Genomic DNA, 23,705 nt, shown 5'->3' with positions numbered 1-23,705 from the left:
AGTGGCCGACTGCGCGACCGTTAGGGGGCCGGCCTGTGAGTCAGGGGGGCCCAGTGTCTGCAGGGGGCAGAGGGGCCCCTGACCTGGAGAGGCCACCAGGCGTTCCTGACCTGCTGCAGAGGAGGAGATGTGCTCCTGTACGGCAGACGGAATCTATCCCTACCAGGACCTGCGATGACGTCACGCCCATGTGACTGTGTGGGAGGAGACACAGGATGCCGGGGAGAAAGCAGGAGAAGATACTTCGAACACATGAGTGGTAATGAGAAAAGAGGGGACATGAGGGGAGGGGCTGCAGGGTGAGTGGGATATGAGGGCTGCAGACTGTGACAGAAGCATGTGAAGGGTGCAGAGTGTTTGAGAGGGGTAAGTTGGGGTACGGGCAGGGTGAGATATGTGGGTCAGGGTGTGTATGTGATATGGGGGTGCAGGCTGTATAGGGAGCAGGGTGTGTGACATATGGGGGCAGGGGCATAACTACCGCAGTCGCAGGGGTCAGAAGGAGCAGAGAGGTACTTGTTTTTTTATTTTGCTGGCTGCATGACACATATAGGCCCGGGGAAGCTGCCTGCATGATACATGGAGGCCCTGGTGGGGATGGCTGGCAGGCTGCATTACACATAGAAGCCCTGGGGGCTGGCTGCATGACACATGGAGGCCCTGGGGGGGCTGGCTGCATGACACATGGAGGCCCTGGGGGGGCCGGCTGCATGACACATGGAGGTCCTGGGGAAGCTGGCTGCATGACACATGGAGGCCCTGGGGGGGCTGGCTGCATGACACATGGAGACCCTGGAGGGGCTGGCTGCATGGCACATGGAGACCCTGGGGGGGGCTGGCTGCATGACGCATAGAGGCCATGGGGGGGGGCTGGCTGCATGACGCATAGAGGCCCTGGGGGGGCTGTCTGCATGACGCATAGAGGCCCTGGGGGGGCTGGCTGCATGACACATATAGGCCCGGGGGAAGCTGGCTGCATTACACATGGAGGCCCTGGTGGGGCTGGCTGCATGACACCTGGTGGGGCTGGCTGCATGACACATGGAGGCCCTGGTGGGGCTGGCTGCATGACACATGGAGGCCCTGGTGGGGCTGGCTGCATGACACCTGGTGGGGCTGGCTGCATGACACATGGAGGCCCTGGTGGGGCTGGCTGCATGACACATGGAGGCCCTGGTGGGGCTGGCTGCATGACACCTGGTGGGGCTGGCTGCATGACACATGGAGGCCCTGGTGGGGCTGGCTGGCAGGCTGCATTACACATAGAAGCCCTGGGGGCTGGCTGCATGACACATGGAGGCCCTGGGGGCTGGCTGCATGACACATGGAGGCCCTGGGGGGGCTGGCTGCATGACACATGGAGGCCCTGGGGGGGCTGGCTGCATGACACATGGAGGCCCTGGGGGGGCTGGCTGCATGACACATGGAGGCCCTGGGGGGGCCGGCTGCATGACACATGGAGGTCCTGGGGAAGCTGGCTGCATGACACATGGAGGCCCTGGGGGGGCTGGCTGCATGACACATGGAGACCCTGGAGGGGCTGGCTGCATGGCACATGGAGACCCTGGGGGGGGCTGGCTGCATGACGCATAGAGGCCATGGGGGGGGGCTGGCTGCATGACGCATAGAGGCCCTGGGGGGGCTGTCTGCATGACGCATAGAGGCCCTGGGGGGGCTGGCTGCATGACACATATAGGCCCGGGGGAAGCTGGCTGCATTACACATGGAGGCCCTGGTGGGGCTGGCTGCATGACACCTGGTGGGGCTGGCTGCATGACACATGGAGGCCCTGGTGGGGCTGGCTGCATGACACATGGAGGCCCTGGTGGGGCTGGCTGCATGACACCTGGTGGGGCTGGCTGCATGACACATGGAGGCCCTGGTGGGACTGGCTGCATAATACATGGAGGCCTGGGGGTGCTGGCTGCATGATACATGGAGGTCTATGGGACTGCATAATAAACATGAAGGACACTTTATACATAGACTATAGCAGCGCATTATACATGGAGGTCTATGGGGCTGCATTATAATACATATAGGACTATGGGGGCTACATTATAATATATGGAGGACTATGGAGGCTACCTTACACATGGTCTGTGGGGGTGCATTATAAAGCATGGGGGACTGTGGTGCAGTATAAAATATGGAGAACTATGGGAAATGCATTATAATACATGGAGAACTATGGGGGTGCATTCTAATATATAAAGGGTTATGTGGGACCCTTTATACTATATGGAAGGCTATGTGGGGGCTATTATAGTATTTGGAGAACTATATACAAGGGGGGACAAAGATACAAGTATGGGATGGGAATGTTTTGTGCTGAGGGAAAAGGGCTCTTTCCCATGCTCTGCTATACATCTCTCAGCACCCAGCTTTCCCATGCTCTGCTATACATCTCTCAGCACCCAGCTTTCCCATGCTCTGCTATACATCTCTCAGCACCCAGCTTTCCCATGCTCTGCTATACATCTCTCAGCACCCAGCTTTCCCATGCTCTGCTATACATCTCTCAGCACCCAGCTTTCCCATGATCTGATATGGGAAAGCTGGGTGCTGAGGGAAAGATGTATGACAGAGCATGGGAAAGCAGGGTGCTGATAGAGGGATTTTAGATCATGGGAAACCTGGGTGCTGTGGGTAAAAGCCAAGTGTCAGCATCATTATCCCGTACCCTAAGTGTTGTGTACATGGAGGGGGGCCCCGGTCCAAAGTTTGCACCAGGGCCCATCAAACTCTAGTTACGCCACTGTATGTAGCACTATCATCCTCCATTGGTTAGGATACTGTATGCAACATTAGAACAGAGGACATAAAAACACATATCTAACTGGCTTTCCACCGACAGTCGTTTCAAAGGTGAATTTTCCCTTGAAGTTTCAACAGAGGGGCAATCCCATACAACCCAGTCACCTGTCCTGTCTTCCATGGAGCAACTTTCACAAACCAGAGAACAAAGACCAGTGGTGAAATCTACATACACGGGAAAAATTGCACCTGTTTAAACCGAAAAAAGGCAGAACGGCACTGGATATTGGAGAAGACCACAGTAGGTGAGTATATTAAACACACTACAATGTATACATATATACACATATTTAGTGAAAACTTCTAGGGAGTGCTTCTTAACCCCTTCACGACATCAACAGTACATGTATGGTGCGAGTTGGAAGCGGGTATATATGGGTTGAGTTCGTCCCATGCTCTGCAGTTAATGGCTGTGTTACAGCCAGGACCTGCCTCTAACAGTCATGCGTGGCTTGTTAACCTGTTAAATGACGCTGTCAAACTCTGACAGCAACATTAACAGCGTGCCGACATGGGGTTGCACCGTTCTATGCGGCCAAACATGATCGCGTATCGTTGCCGATAGCCAGGGGTTTGCTGAAGACCTCCATTTAGGTCAATACAGAGCTCCTTTGAAACTATGCCTATGGCCAGGATTAAAAGGAGACTGTGATTTTCACTATATGCTGCAATGTTGTGCCACTGCTGTATATAGCACAAGCGATCAGACGATCGCAAATTATAGTCCCCAAAAAAAACCTAATAAATACAGTGAAAAGAGAAAAAAAAAAAAACAATATTCTTTCAAATCACCCACTTTTGCCCCATTAAACATACAGATAACAAAATACACACATACGGTATCGCAGTCTTTAGAATGGTCCAATGTTTCAAAATATAAAAATAATTAACCCAACTGGTAAACAACATAAACAGAAAAAATTAACGCAAAGATTAGTGCAATACCACAAAAAATGCTGTAACAAGCAATGTAAACATCATATCTATCCCATTATGGGATCGATAAAAACACTGTCTCGCCTCGCAAAGAAGGGAATTTTGTTTACTTACCGTAAATTCCTTTTCTTCTAGCTCTAATTGGGAGACCCAGACAATTGGGGTGTATAGGCTATGCCTCCGGAGGCCGCACAAAGTACTACACTTAAAAGTGTTAGGCCCCTCCCCTTCTGCCAATACACCCCCCCGTGCTCCCACGGGCTGCTCAGTTTTGGTGCAAAAGCAAGAAGGAGGAAAAAATAATTATAAACTGGTTTAACTTCAATCCGAAGGAAACTCGGAGAACTGAAACCATTCAACATGAACAACATGTGTACACAAAAAAACAGGAGCGGGTGCTGGGTCTCCCAATTAGAGCTAGAAGAAAAGGAATTTACGGTAAGTAAACAAAATTCCCTTCTTCTTTTTCGCTCTATTGGGAGACCCAGACAATTGGGACGTCCAAAAGCAGTCCCTGGGTGGGTAAAATAATACCTCGTAAGAGAACCGTAAAACGGCCCTTTCCTACAGGTGGGCAACCGCCGCCTGAAGGACTCGTCCACCTAGGCTGGCATCCGCCGCAGCATAGGTATGCACCTGATAGTGCTTCGTGAAAGTGTGCAGGCTCGACCAGGTAGCCGCCTGACACACCTGTTGAGCCGCAGCCTGGTGCCTCAAAGCCCAGGACGCTCCCACGGCTCTGGTAGAATGGGCCTTCAGCCCTGAGGGAACCGGAAGCCCAGCCGAACGGTAAGCTTCGATAATTGGCTCCTTGATCCACCGAGCCAGGGTTGATTTGGAAGCCTGTGACCCTTTACGCTGGCCAGCGACAAGGACAAAGAGTGCATCCGAGCGGCGCAGGGGCGCTGTACGAGAAATGTAGAGTCTGAGTGCTCTCACCAGATCTAACAAGTGCAAATTCTTTTCACATTGGTGAACTGGATGAGGATAAATAGAGGGTAAGGAAATATCCTGATTGAGATGAAAGGGGGATACCACCTTAGGGAGAAACTCCGGAACCGGACGTAGAACCACCTTGTCCTGGTGAAAAACCAGAAAAGGGGCTTTGCACGACAACGCTGCTAGCTCAGACACTCTCCGAAGTGAAGTGACTGCTACTAGAAAAACCACTTTCTGCGAAAGGCGTGAGAGAGAAATATCTCTCATTGGCTCGAATGGTGGTTTCTGAAGAACCATCAGCACCCTGTTTAGATCCCAGGGTTCTAACGGCCGCTTGTAAGGTGGAACGATGTGACAAACTCCCTGCAGGAACGTGCGTACCTGTGGAAGACTAGCTAGGCGCTTCTGGAAAAACACAGAGAGCGCTGAAACTTGTCCCTTAAGGGAACCGAGCGACAAACCCTTTTCCCGTCCAGATTGATGGAAGGACAGAAAAGTAGGTAATGCAAATGGCCAGGGAGAAAAACCCTGAGCAGAGCACCACGACAGGAAAATTTTCCACGTCCTGTGATAAATCTTGGCGGACGTTGGTTTCCTAGCCTGTCTCATAGTGGCAATGACTTCTTGAGATAACCCTGAAGACGCTAGGATCCAGGACTCAATGGCCACACAGTCAGGTTGAGGGCCGCAGAATTCAGATGGAAAAACGGCCCTTGAGACAGCAAGTCTGGTCGGTCTGGTAGTGCCCACGGTTGGCCGACCGTGAGATGCCACAGATCCGGGTACCACGACCTCCTCGGCCAGTCTGGAGCGACGAGGATGGCGCGGCGGCAGTCGGCCCTGATCTTGCGTAACCCTCTGGGCAACAGTGCCAGCGGAGGAAACACATAAGGGAGCTGAAACTGCGACCGATCCTGAACTAAGGCGTCTGCCGCCAGAGCTCTGGGATCTTGAGACCGTGCCATGAACGTTGGTACCTTGTTGTTGTGCCGGGACGCCATGAGGTCGACGTCCGGCACCCCCCAGCGGCAACAGATCTCCTGAAACACGTCCGGGTGAAGGGACCATTCCCCTGCGTCCATGCCCTGGCGACTGAGATAATCTGCTTCCCAGTTTTCCACGCCTGGGATGTGAACTGCGGATATGGTGGAGGCCGTGGCTTCCACCCACATCAAAATCCGCCGGACTTCCTGGAAGGCTTGTCGACTGCGTGTGCCGCCTTGGTGGTTGATGTATGCCACCGCTGTAGATTTGTCCGACTGAATTCGGATCTGCTTGCCTTCCAGCCACTGCTGGAACGCTTTCAGGGCAAGATACACTGCCCGAATTTCCAGAACATTGATCTGAAGCGAGGACTCTTGCCGGGTCCACGTACCCTGAGTCCTGTGGTGGAGAAAAAACCGCTCCCCACCCTGACAGACTTGCGTCCGTCGTGACTACTTCCCAGGATGGGGGTAGGAAGGATTTCCCCTTCGACAATGAAGTGGGAAGAAGCCACCACCGAAGGGAAGCTTTGGTCGCCTGAGAGAGGGAGACGGTCCTGTCGAGGGACGTCGGCTTCCTGTCCCATTTGCGTAGGATGTCCCATTGAAGAGGACGCAGGTGAAACTGCGCGAAAGGGACTGCTTCCATTGCTGCCACCATCTTCCCCAGGAAGTGCATGAGGCACCTCAAGGGGTGTGACTGGCCTTGAAGGAGAGATTGTACCCCTGTCTGTAGTGACCGCTGCTTGATCAGCGGAAGCTTCACTATCGCTGAGAGGGTATGAAACTCCATGCCAATGTATGTGAGCGATTGGGCCGGTGTCAGATTTGACTTTGGAAAAATGATGATCCACCCGAAACTCTGGAGAGTCTCCAGGGTAGCGTCGAGGCTGTGTTGGCATGCCTCTAGAGAGGGTGCCTTGATCAACAGATCGTCCAAGTACGGGATCACCGAGTGACCCTGAGAATGGAGGACCGCTACTACAGTAGCCATAACCTTGGTGAAAACCCGTGGGGCTGTTGCCAGGCCGAATGGCAGTGCCACGAACTGCAGGTGTTCGTTTCCTATGGCGAAGCGCAAGAAGCGCTGGTGCTCTGGGGCAATCGGAACGTGGAGATAAGCATCTTTGATATCGATCGATGCAAGGAAATCTCCTTGGGACATTGAGGCGATGACGGAGCGAAGGGATTCCATCCGGAACCGCCTGGTCTTTACGTGTTTGTTGAGAAGTTTCAGGTCTAGGACAGGACGGAAAGACCCGTCCTTCTTTGGGACCACAAACAAGTTGGAGTAAAAACCGTGGCCCTGTTGATGAAGAGGAACAGGGACCACCACTCCTTCTGCCTTCAGAGTGCCCAGCGCCTGCAGAAGAGCCTCGGCTCTCTCGGGAGGCGGAGAAGACCTGAAGAATCGAGTCGGGGGACGAGAGATGAACTCTATCTTGTAACCGTGAGACAGAATGTCTCTCACCCAGCGGTCTTTTATTTGTGGCAGCCAGGTGTCGCAAAAGCGGGAGAGCCTGCCACCGACCGAGGATGCTACTAGAGGAGGTAGAAGTCATGAGGCAGCCGCTTTGTTAGCGGTGCTCCCAATGGCCTTTTTAGGATGTGACTTAGACCGCCATGCATCAGAGTTCCTTTGTTCTTTCTGAGACCTTTTGGACGAGGAGAATTGGGACCTGCCCGCGCCCCGAAAGGACCGAAACCTCGACTGCCCTCTCTGTTGGGAGAGGTTCTGCTTGGGCTGGGGTAAGGATGTATCCTTTCCCTTGGATTGTTTGATGATTTCATCCAGGCGCTCGCCAAAGAGCCTGTCGCCAGAAATTGGCAAACCGGTTAAACGCTTTTTTGGAAGCGGAATCTGCCTTCCACTCCCGTAGCCACAAGGCCCTGCGGACTACTACCGAATTGGCGGTCGCAACTGCCGTACGGCTCACAGAGTCCAGGACAGCATTCATAGCGTAAGACGCAATTGCCGAGGTCTGGGAGGTAATGGAAGCCACTTGTGGCGCGGCCGCTTCAATTTTCGCTTGACCTGCTGATATAGCTTGTAGCGCCCATACGGCTGCGAATGCTGGGGCAAAAGAAGCTCCGATAGCTTCATAGATGGATTTCATCCAGAGCTCCATCTGCCTGTCAGTGGCATCTTTAAGCGAGGCCCCATCTTCCACTGCAAGTATGGATCTAGCCGCCAGTCTGGAGATTGGAGGATCCACTTTGGGACATTGAATCCAACCTTTAACCACTTCCGGGGGAAAAGGATAACGTGTATCCTTAAGGCGCTTAGAGAAACGCTTATCCGGACAAGCATGGTGATTCTGGATTGCCTCTCTGAAATCAGAGTGGTCTAGAAACATACTCTGTGTACGCTTGGGGAACCTGAAGCGAAATTTCTCCTGCTGAGAATCAGACTCCTCCGCCGGAGGGGCTGAGGGAAGAATATCCAGCAACTGATGAATGGATGCAATAAGATCATTCACTATGGCGTCCCCGTCTGGAGAATTAAGATTGAGAGCGCTCCCAGGATCAGAATCCTGATCAGCTGTTTCCGCATCATCAACCAGAGAATCCCCCCGCTGAGACCCTAAACAATATGATGTCGAGGGAAATTCTAAGCGGGCTCGCTTAGACGATCTGGGGCTAGGTTCTAAGTCCGAACCCTCCGTCTGGGATGTATGAGATACCCCGTGAGGACATTGTTGGTCCAACTGAGGGGGGTCAGGGAACAATGATTCAACAGAGTCCCTTTGCTGAGATACCGGTCTGGACTGCAAGGCTTCTAGTATCTTAGCCATAGTCTCAGAGAGTTGATCCTTAAAGGCTGCAAACTCAGTCCCCGTCACCTGGACAGTGTCAACAGGTGGCTCCCCCTGGGCCCCTCTTAGCAGAGGATCCGGCTGAGTAAGTGTCACAGGGGTCGAACACTGTACACAATGAGGGTCAGTGGAACCTGCCTGTAGCTGGGTCTTACATGCGGCGCAGGCAACATAATAAGCCTGTGTTTTGGCACCCCTGCCTTTTATGGGCGCCATGCTATAGTTTTCCCTGAGTAACACAATAGGGTATAGAGCCAGAAAGAACTGTGCTCATACAGTGTAAATTATATACAGTACACAAATAATGTACCCATACAATACAGCACCATGGGGCTAGCACCACATGTGCTGTTTACCAGCCGCCTAAGCGGTTGTGAGGCCACCAGAGACCGTTTCTGGGTCTCCCATGAATATGTCCCTCTCTGCAGCGTCGGTGGAGCTGACAGGAATGGCTGCGGCGTCCTGACGAGCTGAGGAAGCTGTGGGCGTGGCCTAGAAAGAGCGCGAAACGGGCGCTCATACTGTGTACAGTGAGGGGAGTGGAGCATGTAAATCATACTCCAGCCCTCATTGCTGCTCGCTCCGTGCAGCGTCCCGCCCTTCCCCTGCCTGTCAGGGCTGATGGCGGGAGAAAAAAAGGGAAACTAGGCCGCAATGAAGCCGGGGACTGTAGTAATAAACGCGGCCGCCGTAAAAGCGCGGTCGCGTGAAAGTCCCCGGCGAACTACAAGTCCCAGCCGCGCCGCAGTGTCCCGTGGCAACGGCGGTCAGTGCGGTAGCCCTTACATATAAACACACTCAGCGACGCTGAGTGTGTAATGGCACATATAGACCCGGTCAGCGCCGCGGTCCCCGGTGCACTAGCACACCCAGCAAAGCTGAGGTGATGCCGTGCGCGGTCCCCATAGGGATACAGAGTACCTTTAAGATGCAGGGCCATGTCCCTGAACGGTATCGGCTCCTATCCATCAGGCTCCACAGGAGTTGTGGATGAAGCCCGGTCTCAGTGCCTGGAGACCGATAAGATCCCACTTCACCCAGAGCCCTAAGGGGGATGGGGAAGGAAAAACAGCATGTGGGCTCCAGCCGCCGTACCCGCAATGGATACCTCAACCTTAACAACACCGCCGACAAAAGTGGGGTGAGAAGGGAGCATGCTGGGGGCCCTATATGGGCCCACTTTTCTTCCATCCGACCTAGTCAGCAGCTGCTGCTGACTAATCTGTGGAGCTGTGCTGTGCGTGTCTGACCTCCTTCGCACAAAGCAAAAAACTGAGCAGCCCGTGGGAGCACGGGGGGTGTATTGGCAGAAGGGGAGGGGCCTAACACTTTTAAGTGAAGTACTTTGTGCGGCCTCCGGAGGCATAGCCTATACACCCCAATTGTCTGGGTCTCCCAATAGAGCGAAAAAGAAAAATAAGCAGTCACACAGCTCTATCGACTGAAAAATGAAAACATTACGGGTCTCGAAAAATGGCGACACAAAGCTGCCCAATTTTTCCCAAACTTCAGATTTTTTTGATCACCATTAAAATAATTAATAATATAATAATAATAATAAATAAAAAAAAAAAAGAAGGGAATTTTGTTACTTACCGTAAATTCCTTTTCTTCTAGCTCCAATTGGGAGACCCAGACGATTGGGTGTATAGCTACTGCCTCCGGAGGCCACACAAAGTATTACACTAAAAAGTGTAAGGCCCCTCCCCTTCTGCCTATACACCCCCCGTGGGAACACGGGCTCCAGTTTTAGTGCAAAAGCAAGAAGGAGGAAAGCCAATAACTGGTTAAACAAATTCAATCCGAAGGAACATCGGAGAACTGAAACCATTCAACATGAACAACATGTGTACCCGAAAAACCAAAAATCCCGAAGGAAACAGGGCGGGTGCTGGGTCTCCCAATTGGAGCTAGAAGAAAAGGAATTTACGGTAAGTAACAAAATTCCCTTCTTCTTCGGCGCTCCATTGGGAGACCCAGACGATTGGGACGTCCAAAAGCAGTCCCTGGGTGGGTAAATTAATACCTCAAGTTAGGGCCGTAAAACAGCCCTTCCCTACATGGAGGCAACCGCCGCCTGCAGGACTCTTCTACCTAGGCTGGCATCCGCCTAAGCGTAGGTATGCACCTGATAATGCTTGGTGCAAGTGTGCAGACTCGACCAGGTAGTTGCCTGGCACACCTGCTGAGCCGTAGCCTGGTGTCGTAATGCCCAGGACGCACCCACGGCTCTGGTAGAATGGGCCTTCAGCCCTGATGGAACCGGAAGCCCAGCAGAACGGTAGGCTTCAAGAATTGGTTCCTTGATCCATCGAGCCAGGGTGGATTTGGAAGCCTGCGACCCTTTGCGCTGACCAGCGACAAGTACAAAGAGTTCATCCGAGCGGCGCAGGGGGCCGTGCGGGAAGAAGGGAATTTTGTTACTTACCGTAAATTCCTTTTCTTCTAGCTCTTATTGGGAGACCCAGACGATTGGGGTATAGCTACTGCCCTCCGGAGGCCACACAAAGCACTACACTAAAAAGTGCAAGGCCCCTCCCCTTCTGGCTATACCCCCCCGTGGTATCACGGGTTCTCCAGTTTTAGTGCCAAAGCAAGAAGGAGGAAGCCAATAACTGGTTTAAACAAATTAACTCCGAATAACGTCGGAGAACTGAAAAACCGTTCAACATGAACAACATGTGTACCCGCAAACAACCAAGAAATCCCGAAGGACAACAGGGCGGGTGCTGGGTCTCCCAATAAGAGCTAGAAGAAAAGGAATTTACGGTAAGTAACAAAATTCCCTTCTTCTTCAGCGCTCTATTGGGAGACCCAGACGATTGGGACGTCCAAAAGCTGTCCCTGGGTGGGTAAAGAGATACCTCATGTTAGAGCTGCAAAACAGCCCTCCCCTACGGGGATGTCACTGCCGCCTGCAGGACTCTTCTACCTAAGCTGGCATCCGCCGAAGCATAGGTATGCACCTGATAATGTTTGGTGAAAGTGTGCAGACTCGACCAGGTAGCTGCCTGGCACACCTGTTGAGCCGAAGCCTGGTGTCGTAGCGCCCAGGACGCACCCACGGCTCTGGTTGAATGGGCTTTCAGCCCTGAAAGAACCGGAAGCCCTGCAGAACGGTAGGCTTCCAGAATTGGTTCTTTGATCCATCGAGCCAGGGTGGCTTTAGAAGCCTGCAACCTCTTGCGCGTACCAGCGACAAGGGCATCGGAACGGCGTATGGGCGCCGTGCGGGAAATGTAGATTCTGAGTGCTCTCACCAGATCTAGCAAACGTAAACATTCTCATACCGGTGAACCGGATGAGTGCAAAAGGACGGTAAGGAGATATCCTGATTAAGATGAAACGAGGATACGACCTTAGGGAGAAACTCCGGAATGATGCGCAGCACTACCTTGTCCTGGTGAAACACCAGGAAGGGAGCCTTGGATGACAGAGCTGCCAGCTCAGACACTCGCCGAAGCGATGTGATCGCAACGAGAAACGCCACCTTCTGTGACAGGCGAGAAAAGGAAACTTCCTTCAGAGGCTCGAAAGGCGGCTTCTGGAGAGGAACTAGAACCCTGTTCAGATCCCATGGATCTAACGGCCGCTTGTACGGGGGTACGATATGACAAACCCCCTGCGGGAACGTGCGCACCTTAGAAAGACGTGCTAGACACTTCTGAAAAAACACGGATAGTGCTGAGACTTGCCCTTTGAGGGAGTCTAGCGACAAGCCCTTTTCTAACTCCTATTGTAGGAAGGAAAGAAAAGTAGGCAATGCAAATGGCCAGGGAGACACTCCCTGAGTAGAGCACCAGATTAAGAAAATCTTCCACGTTCTGTGGTAGATCTTAGCAGACGTGGGCTTCCTAGCCTGTCTCATGGTGGCAACGACCCCTTGGGATAATCCTGAAGACGCTAGGATCCAGGACACAAAGGCCACACAGTCAGGTTCAGGGCCGCAGAATTCCGATGGAGAAAACGGCCCTTGAGACAGTAAGTCTGGTCGGTCTGGTAGTGACCCCGGTCGGCCGACCGTGAGCTGCCACAGATCCGGGTACCACGATCTCCTCGGCCAGTCTGGTGCGACGAGTATGACGCGGCTGCAATCGGATCTGATTTTTGCGCAGTACTCTGGGCAAGAGTGCCAGAGGTGGAAACACATATGTGAGCCGGAACTGCGACCAATCTTGCACTAAGGCGTCTGCCGCCAGAGCTCTGTGATCGCGCGATCGTGCCATAAATGCCGGGAACTTGTTGGTGTGCCGAGACGCCATTAGGTCGACGTCCGGCACCCCCCAGCGGCAACAGATTTCCTGAAACACGTCCGGGTGAAGGGACCATTCCCCCGCGTCCATGCCCTGGCGACTGAGGAAGTCTGCTTCCCAGTTTTCTACGCCCGGGATGTGAACTGCGGATATGGTGGATGCTGTGTCCTCCACCCACATGAGGATTCGCCGGACTTCCTGGAAGGCTGCTGACTGCGTGTCCCTCCTTGGTGGTTGATGTATGCCACCGCTGTGGAGATGTCCGACTGGATTCGGATCTGCTCTCTTTCTAGCCACTTCTGGAAAGCTAATAGGGTAAGATACCCTGCCCCGATTTCCAGAACATCGATCTGAAGGGTGGACTCCTGCTGAGTCCACGTCCCCTGAGCCATGTGGCGGAGACAAACTGCTCCCCACCCTGACAGACTCGTATCTGTCGTGACCACTGCCCAGGATGGGGGCTATGACAATGAGGTGGGAATAAGCCACTATTGCAGAGAGTCCTCGGCCGTCAGGGAAAGGGAGACTTCCCGTCCAGGGAGGTTGACTGCCCATCCCATTGGCGGAGAATGTCCCATTGCCGTTGGCGCAGATGAAACTGCGCAAAGAGAACTGCCTCGATGGCTGCCACCATCTTCCTTAGGAAGTGCATGAGGCGCCTTAAGGGGTGCGACTGGCCTTGAAGGAGAGACTGCACCTCTGTCTGCAGTGAACGCTGCTGGTTCAGCGGAAGCTTCACTATGGCTGATAGAGTATGAAACTCCATGCCGAGATACGTTAGTGATTGAGTCGGAGACAGATTTGACCTTGCCAAATTGATGATCCACCCGAAAGTCTGGAGAGTCTCCAGCGTAACATTCAGGCTGCGTTGGCATGCCTCGAGGGAGGGTGCTTTGACGAGTAGATCGTCCAAGTACGGGATCACCGGGTGTCCCTGAGAGTGCAAGACTGCTACCACTGCTGCCATGACCTTGGTGAACACCCGTGGGGCTGTCGCCAGACTGAATGGCAGAGCTACGAACTGAAGATGTTCGTCTCCTATCACAAAACGTAGAAAACGTTGGTGCTCCGTAGCAATTGGCACGTGGAGATAGGCATCTTTGATGTCTGTTGAGGCAAGGAAGTCTCCTCGAGACATTGAGGCAATGACGGATCGGAGGGATCCCATCCGGAACCGCCTGGCGTTCGCATGCTCGTTGAGCAGTTTCAGGACCAGAACAGGACGGAAGGAACCGTCCATTTTTGGAGCCACAAAGAGATTGGAGTACAAACCCTCGCCCTCGTTCCTGAGGGGGGACAGGGATCACCACTCCTTCTGCTCTTAGAGCGTCCACCGCCTGCAGCAGGGCATCTGCTCGGTGGAGAGGTGGGGCCGTTCTGAAGAATGGAGTCGGAGGACGAGAACAGAACACTGTCCTGTGCACGTGAGCACAATGTCCGTCACCCACCGGTCTGTGACCTGTGGCAGCTAAATGTCGCCAAAGGCGGGGGAGTCTGCCATCAACCGCGGATGCGGAGAGAGAGAGAGAGCTGAGAGTCCTGAGGAGACCGCCTTGGTAGCGGTTCCTCCGACTGCCTTCCTTGGGCGAGATTGAGCCCGGCGGAATCTGAGCCCGTCTGAGGTTTTGTAGCCCTTTTGCACGAGGACAATTGGGACCTGCCGGAGCTTGGGAAGGACCGAAACCTCGACTGTACTTTTAGGACAGTATTAACAGGGTAAGTCGCAGTGCAGACATTGCGGGGTTACGGACGCCTCTGCGGTACAGATGTCCCTGCTCAAGGTCAGCTGCGCAAGAACAGCTGAAAAGGTTAGGTTGCCAATACGGCTGTGGATGCCGGAGCAACCGACACGCCGATAGCCTCCTAGACAGATTTCAACCAGAGTCCATCTGTCTGTGAATGGCATCTTTAAGTGAAGCCCCATCTCCAGTGCAACTATGGCTCTATATGCAAGCCTGGAGATTGGAGAATCCACCTTTGGACCCTGGGTCCAGCGCTGACCACGTCAGGGGAAAAGGGATAACGTGTATCCTAAAAACGTTTGGAGAAGACGCTTATCTGGTAAGCGTGGTGTTCCTGGACTGCTTCTCTGAAGTCAGCGTGGCCAGAAAAATACTCAATATCTGCGTGAGATACTGAAAAGGAACTTCTCCTGTTCGTCTCCTATCTCCACTGGGGGAGCTGAGGGAGAAAGATCCAACCTTCCATTGATGGACGGTATAGGATCATTCCGTATGGCGTTACCACCCGGTGTATCCGGATTGAGAGCGATGTCAGTATCAAAGCCCTGAAGAGCTGCCCTTTTGGTCAAGTAGATTGCCCATGGGTGCAAGTCTCTATATTATGACTACTCCGTCCCTGTCCATGGACAGGGTTGACAGGAGGTTTCTTTGGCCACAACTAGTAGAGCCCCGGCAGACGAAGTGCTAGAGACCCCGGCAGACGACGTGCTACAGGGGAGCATGCACACAATGGGACGGTGTCATGAACAGCATCCCATGTAGTAAAAACAGCACTGAAATCTGTGTTGCTTTTTTGCCGCTGCCGACTAGCTATCTAGAAGTATATAGCCAAAATTGGTGACCGTACATTGCAATGTATAGCATACAGGCATAAAGTACAAAAGACCACTGCAGCACAAGCAATACAAGCAGCATAGAAGCCTGTGCCCTGGCACCCCTGCTCTTCTGCTGCTGCATACTAGTCATCTAGGGGAATATAGCCCAGAAGAGTGACCCTACAGTGCAATGTATAGCATACAAGCACAAGTACAAATGAGCACTGCAGCACATGCAAAACAAGCAGCATAGAAGCCTGTGCCCTGGCACCCCAGCTCTTCTGCTGCTGTAGACTAGTCATCTCGGGGAATATGGCCCAGAAGAGTGACCATACAGTGCTATGTATAGCATACAAGCACAAGTACAAATGCACACTGCAGCCCATGCAATACAAGCAGCATAGAAAAAAACCTGTGCCCCAGCACCCTTGGTTTTCTGCTGCTGTAGTCTAGCCATTCCAGGAGAATATAGCTAAGACTAGCGACTGTACAGTGCAATGTATAGCATATAAGCATAAACACAAATGAACACCTCAGTCGTGCAATACAAGCAGCCTAGAAAGCCTGTGCCTTAGCACACCTGCTTTCCTGCTGCTGATGTGTCGCTCCCCCAGCGGGCATATAGCGACCTATGCAGTAAAAAACAACACATGTACACACTGCAGTTATATCGTGGTCAGCACTATGTGTGCCTCTTACCGCCCGCCTATAAGCGGGTGTATGATCGCCACCGTCCTGCCTTGGTGCCGAAAGTCCGAGCTCGGACTGCAGTAATGGCTGCCGGCTTCTTCCCCAGCTCGTGTGAGGAGGGGCGGGCCGTGGGCGTGCCCCCAAGGCAGAGCGGGAATCCGGCGTCCGACAGTGTGCAGTGAGAGGGCTGGAGCATGTAAAAAGGCTCCAGCCCTCGGCGCTGCTGATTGCTCAGCGTCTGTCCCCTTCCCTGAGTGACAGGGAGGGGGCGGGAACGAAGCGGCACTAGGCCGCAGAAGCCGGGGACTGGATTTATAAGCGCCGCCGCCGTAAAAGCGCGGTCGGCGCCCAGTCCCCGGCGAACTACAAGTCCCAGCCGCGCCGCCGCTCCCGGAGCGTCCGGCGCGGTAGTTCCCAAAACACAAAGTCACTCAGCAAAGCTGCAGTGACTGTAACCCTTTACTGTCCCCGGCGCACTAGCACACCCAGCAAGTCTGGAGTGTGCTGTGCCTGTGTGTACGGGGACACAGAGTACCTGTAATGGTGCAGGGCCATGTCCCTGAACGGTACTCCAGCTCCGTATCCAGCAGGTTCAAATGGGTCTGTGGATGGAGCCCGGCGTCAGAGCTTTGAGGCCGGCAGGATCCCACTTCCTCAGAGCCCCTCAGGGGGATGTGGAAGGAAAGCAGCATGTGGGCTCCAGCCTCCGTACCAGCAATAGGTACCTCAACCTTACAACACCATCCACGGGTGAGAAGGGAGCATGCTGGGGGCCCTATATGGGCCCTCTTTTCTTCCATCCGAAATAGTCAGCAGCTACTGCTGACTAAAATCTGTGGAGCTATGCATGGATGTCTGACCTCCTTCGCACAAAGCTTGAAAACTGGAGAACCCGTGATACCACGGGGGGGTATAGCCAGAAGGGGAGGGGCCTTGCACTTTTTAGTGTAGTGCTTTGTGTGGCCTCCGGAGGGCAGTAGCTATACCCCAATCGTCTGGGTCTCCCAATAGAGCGCTGAAGAAATGTAGATTCTGAGCGCTCTCATCAGATCCAACCAATGCAAATCCATTTCATATCGATGAACTGGATGAGGACAAAAGGAAGGTAAGGAGATATCCTGATTGTTAGATGAAAGGGGGATAGCACCTTAGGGAGAAACTCCGGAATCAGGCGCAGAACCACCTTGTCTTGGTGGAACACCAGGAAGGGAGCTTTGGATGACTGCGCTGCTAGCTCGGACACTCTCTGAAGAGACGTGACCGCTACCAGAAAGGCCACTTTCTGTGAAAGTCGAGAAAGTGAACATCCCTCAGAGGCTCGAAGGGCGGCTCCTGGAGAGCAATTAGTACCCTGTTCAGATCCCATGGGTCTAACGGCCTCTTGTACGGAGGGACAATGTGACAAACCCCCTGCAGGAACGTGCGTACCTGAGGAAGTCGTACTAGGCGCTTCTGAAAGAATACAGACAGCGCTGGGACTTGTCCGTTAAAGGAGCCGAGCGACAAACCTTTTCCCAAACCAGATTACAGGAAGGAAGGAAAAGTAGGCCATGCGAATGTCCAGGGAGACACTCCCTGAGCAGAGCACTAAGATAAGAATATCTTCCACGTCTTGTGGTAGATCTTGGCAGACGTCGGCTTCCTAGCCCGTCTCATGGTGGCAATGACGTCTTGAGATAAACCTGAAGACGCTAGGATCCAGGACTCAATGGCCACACAGTCAGGTTCAGGGCCGTAGAATTCAGATGGAAAAACGGCCCTTGGGACAGTAAGTCTGGCCGGTCTGGTAGTGCCCACGGTTGGCCGACCGTGAGATGCCACAGATGCGGGTACCACGACCTCCTCGGCCAGTCTGGGGCGACGAGGATGGCGCGGCGGCAATCGGAGCTGATCTTGCGTAGCACTCTGGGCAACAGTGCCAGAGGGAGAAACACATAGGGCAGCTGGAACTGCGACCAATCCTGAACTAAGGCGCCTGCCGCCAGAGCTCTTTGATCGTGAGACCGCGCCATGAAAATCGGGTCCTTGTTGATGTGCCGAGACGCCATTAAGTCGACGTCCGGCATCCCCCAGCGGCTACAGATTTCCTGAAACACGTCCGAGTGCAGAAACCATTCCCCTGCGTCCATGCCCTGGCGACTGAGGAAGTCTGCTTCCTAGTTTTCTACGCCCGGGATGTGAACTGCGGATCTGGTGGATGCTCTGTCTTCCACCCACATCAGAATCCGCCGGACTGCCTGGGAGGCTTGCCGACTGCGTGTTCCGCCTTGGTGGTTGGTGTATGCCACCGCTGTGGAGTTGTCCGACTGAATTCAGATCTGTCTGCCTTCCAGCCACTGCTGGAAGGCTTGCAGGGCAAGAGACCTGCCCAGATTTCCAGAACATTGATCTGAAGGTTGGACTCCTCTGAAGAGAGTCCTTGACCGTCTGAGAAAAGGAGACGTTCCTGTCTAGGGACGTCGACTTCCCATCCCATTGGCGGAGAATGTCCCATTGAAGTGAACGCAGATGAACCTGCGCGAAAGGGACTGCCTCTGCATGAGGCGTCTTAAGGGGTGTGACTGGCCTTGAAGGAGAGACTGCACCCCCGTCTGTAGTGAACGCTGTTTGTCCAGCGGAAGCTTCACTATCGCTGAGAGAGTGTGAAACTCCATGCCAAGATCTGTCAGCGATTAGGTTGGTGTCAGATTTAACTCTGAACAGTTGATGATCCGCCCGAAACTCTGGAAAGTCTCCAGCGCAACGTTCAGGCTGTGTTGGCATGCCTCTTGAGAGGGTGCCTGACAAGTAGATCGTCCAAGTAAGGGATCACTGAGTGACCCTGAGAGTGCAGGACTGCTACCACTGCTGCCATGAACTTGATGAAAAACCGTGGGGCTGTCGCCAGACCGAAGGGCAGGGCTACGAACTGAAGATGCTCGTCTTCAATAACGAATCGTAGCAAACGCTGGTGCTCTGGGGCAATCGGCACTTGGAGATAAGCATCCTGATGTCTATTGACGCTAGGAAATCTCCTTGAGACATTGAGGCAATGACGGAGCGGAGGGATTCCATCCGGAACCTCCTGGTTTTCACGTGCTTGTTGAGCAGGTTTAGGTCCAGAACGGAACGGAAAGAGCCGTCCTTTTATGGCACCACAACCAGATTGGAGTAAAAACCGTGATCTTGTTCCTGAAGAGGAACCGGGGTTACCACTCCTTCTGCCTGCAGAAGAGCATCGGCTCGGTCGGGAGGTGGGGAAGTTCTGAAGAATCAAGCCGGAGGACGAGAACAGAACTCTATCCTGTACACATGAGACAAAATGTCTCTCACCCACCGGCCCTTGACCTGTGGCATCTAAATGTCGCCAAAGCGGGAGAGTCTGCCACCGACCGCAGATGCGGAGAGAGAGAGGGCTGAAAGTCATGAGGAAACCGCCTTGGTAGCGGTTCCTCCGGCTGCCTTCCTTGGGTGTGATTGAGCCCGCCAGGAATCTGAGCCCCTCTGAGCCTGTTGAGTCCTTGTGGACGAGGAAAATTGGGACCTGCCCGAGCCTGGGAAGGACCGAAACCTCGACCCCAATCGCTCACCAAACAGTTTGTCACCAGACAATGGCAACCTGGTTAAGCACTTTTCGGAAGCAGAGTCTGCCTGCCATTCCCTTAACCATAAGGCTCTGCGTAAAACCACGGACGTGGCGGACGCCACTGACGTACGGCTCGTAGAGTCCAGGACAGCATTAATAGCGTAAGCCGCAATGCAGACATTGCGCGGTTAAGGACGCCACCTGCGGCACAGATGTACCTGTGACAGTGTCCACCTGCGCAAGACCAGCTGAAAAAGCTAGGAGTGCCCATACGGCTGCGAATGCCGGAGCAACCGACACGCCGATAGCTTCATAGACAGATTTCAACCAAAGGGCCATCTGTCTGTCAATGGCATCTTTAAGTGAAGTCCCATCTTCCTACTGCAACTATGGATCTAGCCGCAAGCCTGGAGATTGGGGGCTCCACCTTTGGACACTGGGTCCAGCGCTTGACCACGTCAGGGGGAAAGGGTAACGTGTATCCTTAAGACGTTTGGAGAAACGCTTGTCTGGATAAGCGGGGTGTTTCTGGACTGCTTCTCTGAAGTCAGAGTGGCCCAAAAAAGTACTGAAGTAACGCTTGGGATACTTGAAATGGAATTTCTCCTGCTGCGAAGCTGACTCCTCCACTGGAGGGGCTGAGGGAGAAATATCCACCAGTCTATTGATGGACGCTATGAGATCATTCACCATGGCGTCCCCATTAGGAGCATCCAGATTGAAAGCGGTCTCAGGGTCAGAATCCTGATCAGCTACCTCTGCCTCATCATACAGAGAATCCTCTCGCTGAGACCCTGACCAGTGTGTGAAGTCGAGGGTCTCTCCCAGCGAGCTCGCTTAGGCTGTCTGGGACTGTCGTCCGTGTCAGAGCCTTCAGCCTGGGATGCATGGGACCCCCTTGGAGCACGGATTATTCCAACTGAGGGAGACCGGGGAGCCTTGATTCACCAGTGCCCATGTCTGAGTCACCGGCCTGGACTGCAAAGTTGCTAGACTTTTTTGGTCATAGTCCCAGACATGTTATCAGCAAAAAACTGCAAACTCTGTCCTCTGGACATTTTCACAGGTGGCTCTCTCTGGGCCACCACTAGCAGAAACCCTACCCAATGGGGGTTATTGGAACCTGCTGGTAAAACAGCCTCACATGCGGTATAGACAGCATAGAAGCCTGTGCCTTGGCACCCTTGCTTTTTGCGGACGACATGCTGTTGTCTCCTCAGAGCAATCTAGGGGTATATAGCCAAGAAGCGACCGTACAGTGCAAATATAGGTACAAGCATAAAGTACACAAAAAACACTGTGGCACTAGTGGGGTCAGCACCAAGGTGCTGCTTACCGCCCGCTTAAGCGGGTGTGTGGTCGCCAGAATCCCTTGACTGGGTTTCCCAGAGCCTGTGTCCGTTCTCCAGCTTAGACTGCATGCAGGAATGGCTGCCGGCATCCTGTGAAGAGGGGCAGGCCGTGGGCGTGCCCCAGACCAAGTGCGGGAAGCTGGCGTCCTACTGTGCCCAGTGAGAGGGCTGGAGTATGTAAATAAGACTCCAGCCCTCGGCGCTGACCATTGTACAGCGTCTCGCCCCTTCCCTGACTGGCAGGGCTGGGGGCGGGAAGGAACGAAACTAGGCCGCAAAAGCCGGGGACTCGATTTGTAAGCGCTGCCGTCGTAAAAGCACGGTCAGCGCGGAAGTCCCCGGCGCACCACAAGTCTCAGCCGCGCCGCAGCTCTAGCAGCGGCCGGCGCGGCAGTTTCACACACATTAACTCACTCAGCTAAGCTGCAGTAAGTATAGCCCACGTCCTGTGAAGAGGGGCGGGCCGTGGGCGTGCCCTAGACAAAGAGCGGGAAGCTGCAGCATCCCCTGTGCCCAGTGAGAGGGCTGGAGTATGTAAATAAGACTCCAGCCCTCGGCGCTGACCATTGTACAGCGTCTCGCCCCTTCCCTGACTGGCAGGCCCGGGGGCGGGAAGGAAACGAAAGTAGGCCGCAAAAGCCGGGGACTCGAGTTATAAGCGCTGCCGTCGTAAAAGCACGGTCAGCGCGGAAGTTCCCGGCGCACTAGAAGTCTCAGCCGCGCCGCTTCTCTAGCAGCGGCCGGCGCGGCAGTTTCCCACACATTAACTCACTCAGCTAAGCTGCAGTGAGTAAAGCCCAAACGCGCAGCGCTGTTGTCCCCGGCGCACTAACACACCCAGCATGCTGGTGTGTGTGTGCGTGGTCTGTACGGGGACACAGAGTACCTTAACGTTGCAGGGCCTTGTCCCTGACGATACTCAGCTCCATTCCAGCAGGATCTCCGGGTCTGTGGATGGAGCCCCGGCCTCAGAGCCTGGAGGCCGGTAAGATCCCACTTCACCCAGAGCCCTCCGGGGGATGGGGAAGGAAAACAGCATGTGGGCTCCAGCCTCCGTACCCACAATGGGTACCTCAACCTTAACAAACACCGCCGACAGAAAGTGGGGTGAGAAGGGAGCATGCTGGGGGCCCTAGTATGGGCCCTCTTTTCTTCCATCCGACATAGTCAGCAGCTGCTGCTGACTAAACAGTGGAGCTATGCGTGGATGTCTGACCTCCTTCGCACAAAGCATAAAACTGGAGCCCGTGTTCCCACGGGGGGTGTATAGGCAGAAGGGGAGGGGCCTTACACTTTTTAGTGTAATACTTTGTGTGGCCTCCGGAGGCAGTAGCTATACACCCAATCGTCTGGGTCTCCCAATGGAGCGCCGAAGAAAAGGCATGTTTGGTATCACCGTAATTGTACTGATTAGGATAATCATATTGCAAGGTCATTTTGCACAATTTCTACACACTTGGAATCTGTTTCATAGTTTATAGTTCAGTATGTGGAATAACGTCATTCAAAAATACAACTCATCCCGCAAAAGCCCTCATATCTATGTGAATACAAAAATAAAAGTTATGGCCTGGGGAAAAAGGGGAAAAAACGACAATGCAAACATGGAAATTGGCCATCGTGAAGGGGTTAATAACATGGACTCACTCCTGTTCACGGCTTACAAATACTGACATATAAGAGGGACCTTCAACTGCTATTTTCATTGGCTAAAGGCCCCGTTACATGCAACGACTAACGATATATCGCTGGCGTCACGGATTCCGTGATGCACATCCGGCATAGTTAGCGACGTCATTGCGTGTAACATCAACGAGCGACCGTTAACGATGGAAAATACTCACCTAATCGGCCATCGTTGACACGTCGTTCCTTTTCATAAAATCGTTGATTGTTGAGCACGCAGGTTGTTCGTCGTTCCCGAGGCAGCACACATCGCTGTGTGTGACACCTCGGGAACGACGAACTACAGCTTATCTGCGGCCACCGGCAATGCGGAAGGAAAGAGGTGGGCGGGATGTTCGTCCCGCTCATCTCCGCCCGTCCGCTTCTATTGGGCGGCTGCTTAGTAGCGCCGCTGTGACATCACACGAACCGCCCCCTTAGAAAGGAGGCGGTTCGCCGGTCACAGTGACATCGCTAAGCAGGTAAGTCCGTGTGACGGCTCCTAACGATATTGTGCGCCACGGGCAGCGATTTGCCCGTGACGCACAAATGACGGGGGCAAATGACGGGGGCGGGTGCTTTCACCAGCGACATCGCTAGCGAGATCGCTGCGTGTAAAGCCCCCTTAACAACAGCTGGATGATGTCAACAACTGTTAATTACATGGTTTCAGAAATTTCTGTAAATGGTAGAAAACTAATACTCTGTACACAGGAACCAGACTATTAAATAACGAGTATGTATTTATCGCATGTCTATAGTTAGAAACATATCCAATCATTTTTATACTTTTAAAAATAAACTATATGTCCCCCTGCTCCATAGCTGGAAGTCCTGCTAATGCTTCTCATCTTTTTTGATAGACTGCAGCAGTGATCTCAGAATTTTATATCATGTGACCGCTGAAGACACTCACTGGACTCAGCGGTGATGCCAGGGTAGTTGGCATGAGACCTCTGATCTCAGTGATTGGCTGCAACGATCACGTGTTGTGGTCGTCACTGTAGTCTAGAAAGAAAAAAAAAAACTATTGGCAGCAGCGGTTACAGCTTCTGAGCAGCGGTAAGTAAAAGTATAGATTATTTGATTTGTTATATGTATCCATGGCAAGTCTATGCAATATAAAAACAAT

General features: G+C 53.3%; 1 protein-coding gene across 3 annotated transcripts in view; it reads right to left on the bottom strand.

Annotated features, from left to right (window-relative positions):
- Positions 1–23,705, bottom strand: part of TCHP (trichoplein keratin filament binding) — a 99,064-nt gene that overhangs the window by 3,909 nt on the left and 71,450 nt on the right. The gene's annotated exons all lie outside the window — the stretch shown is intronic.

This window comes from Anomaloglossus baeobatrachus, chromosome 1, assembly GCF_048569485.1.
Source record: "Anomaloglossus baeobatrachus isolate aAnoBae1 chromosome 1, aAnoBae1.hap1, whole genome shotgun sequence".
NCBI lineage: Eukaryota > Metazoa > Chordata > Amphibia > Anura > Aromobatidae > Anomaloglossus > Anomaloglossus baeobatrachus.
The sequence above is the reverse complement of the archived record's forward strand: the minus strand, read 5'-3'. Positions and strand labels throughout refer to the sequence as shown.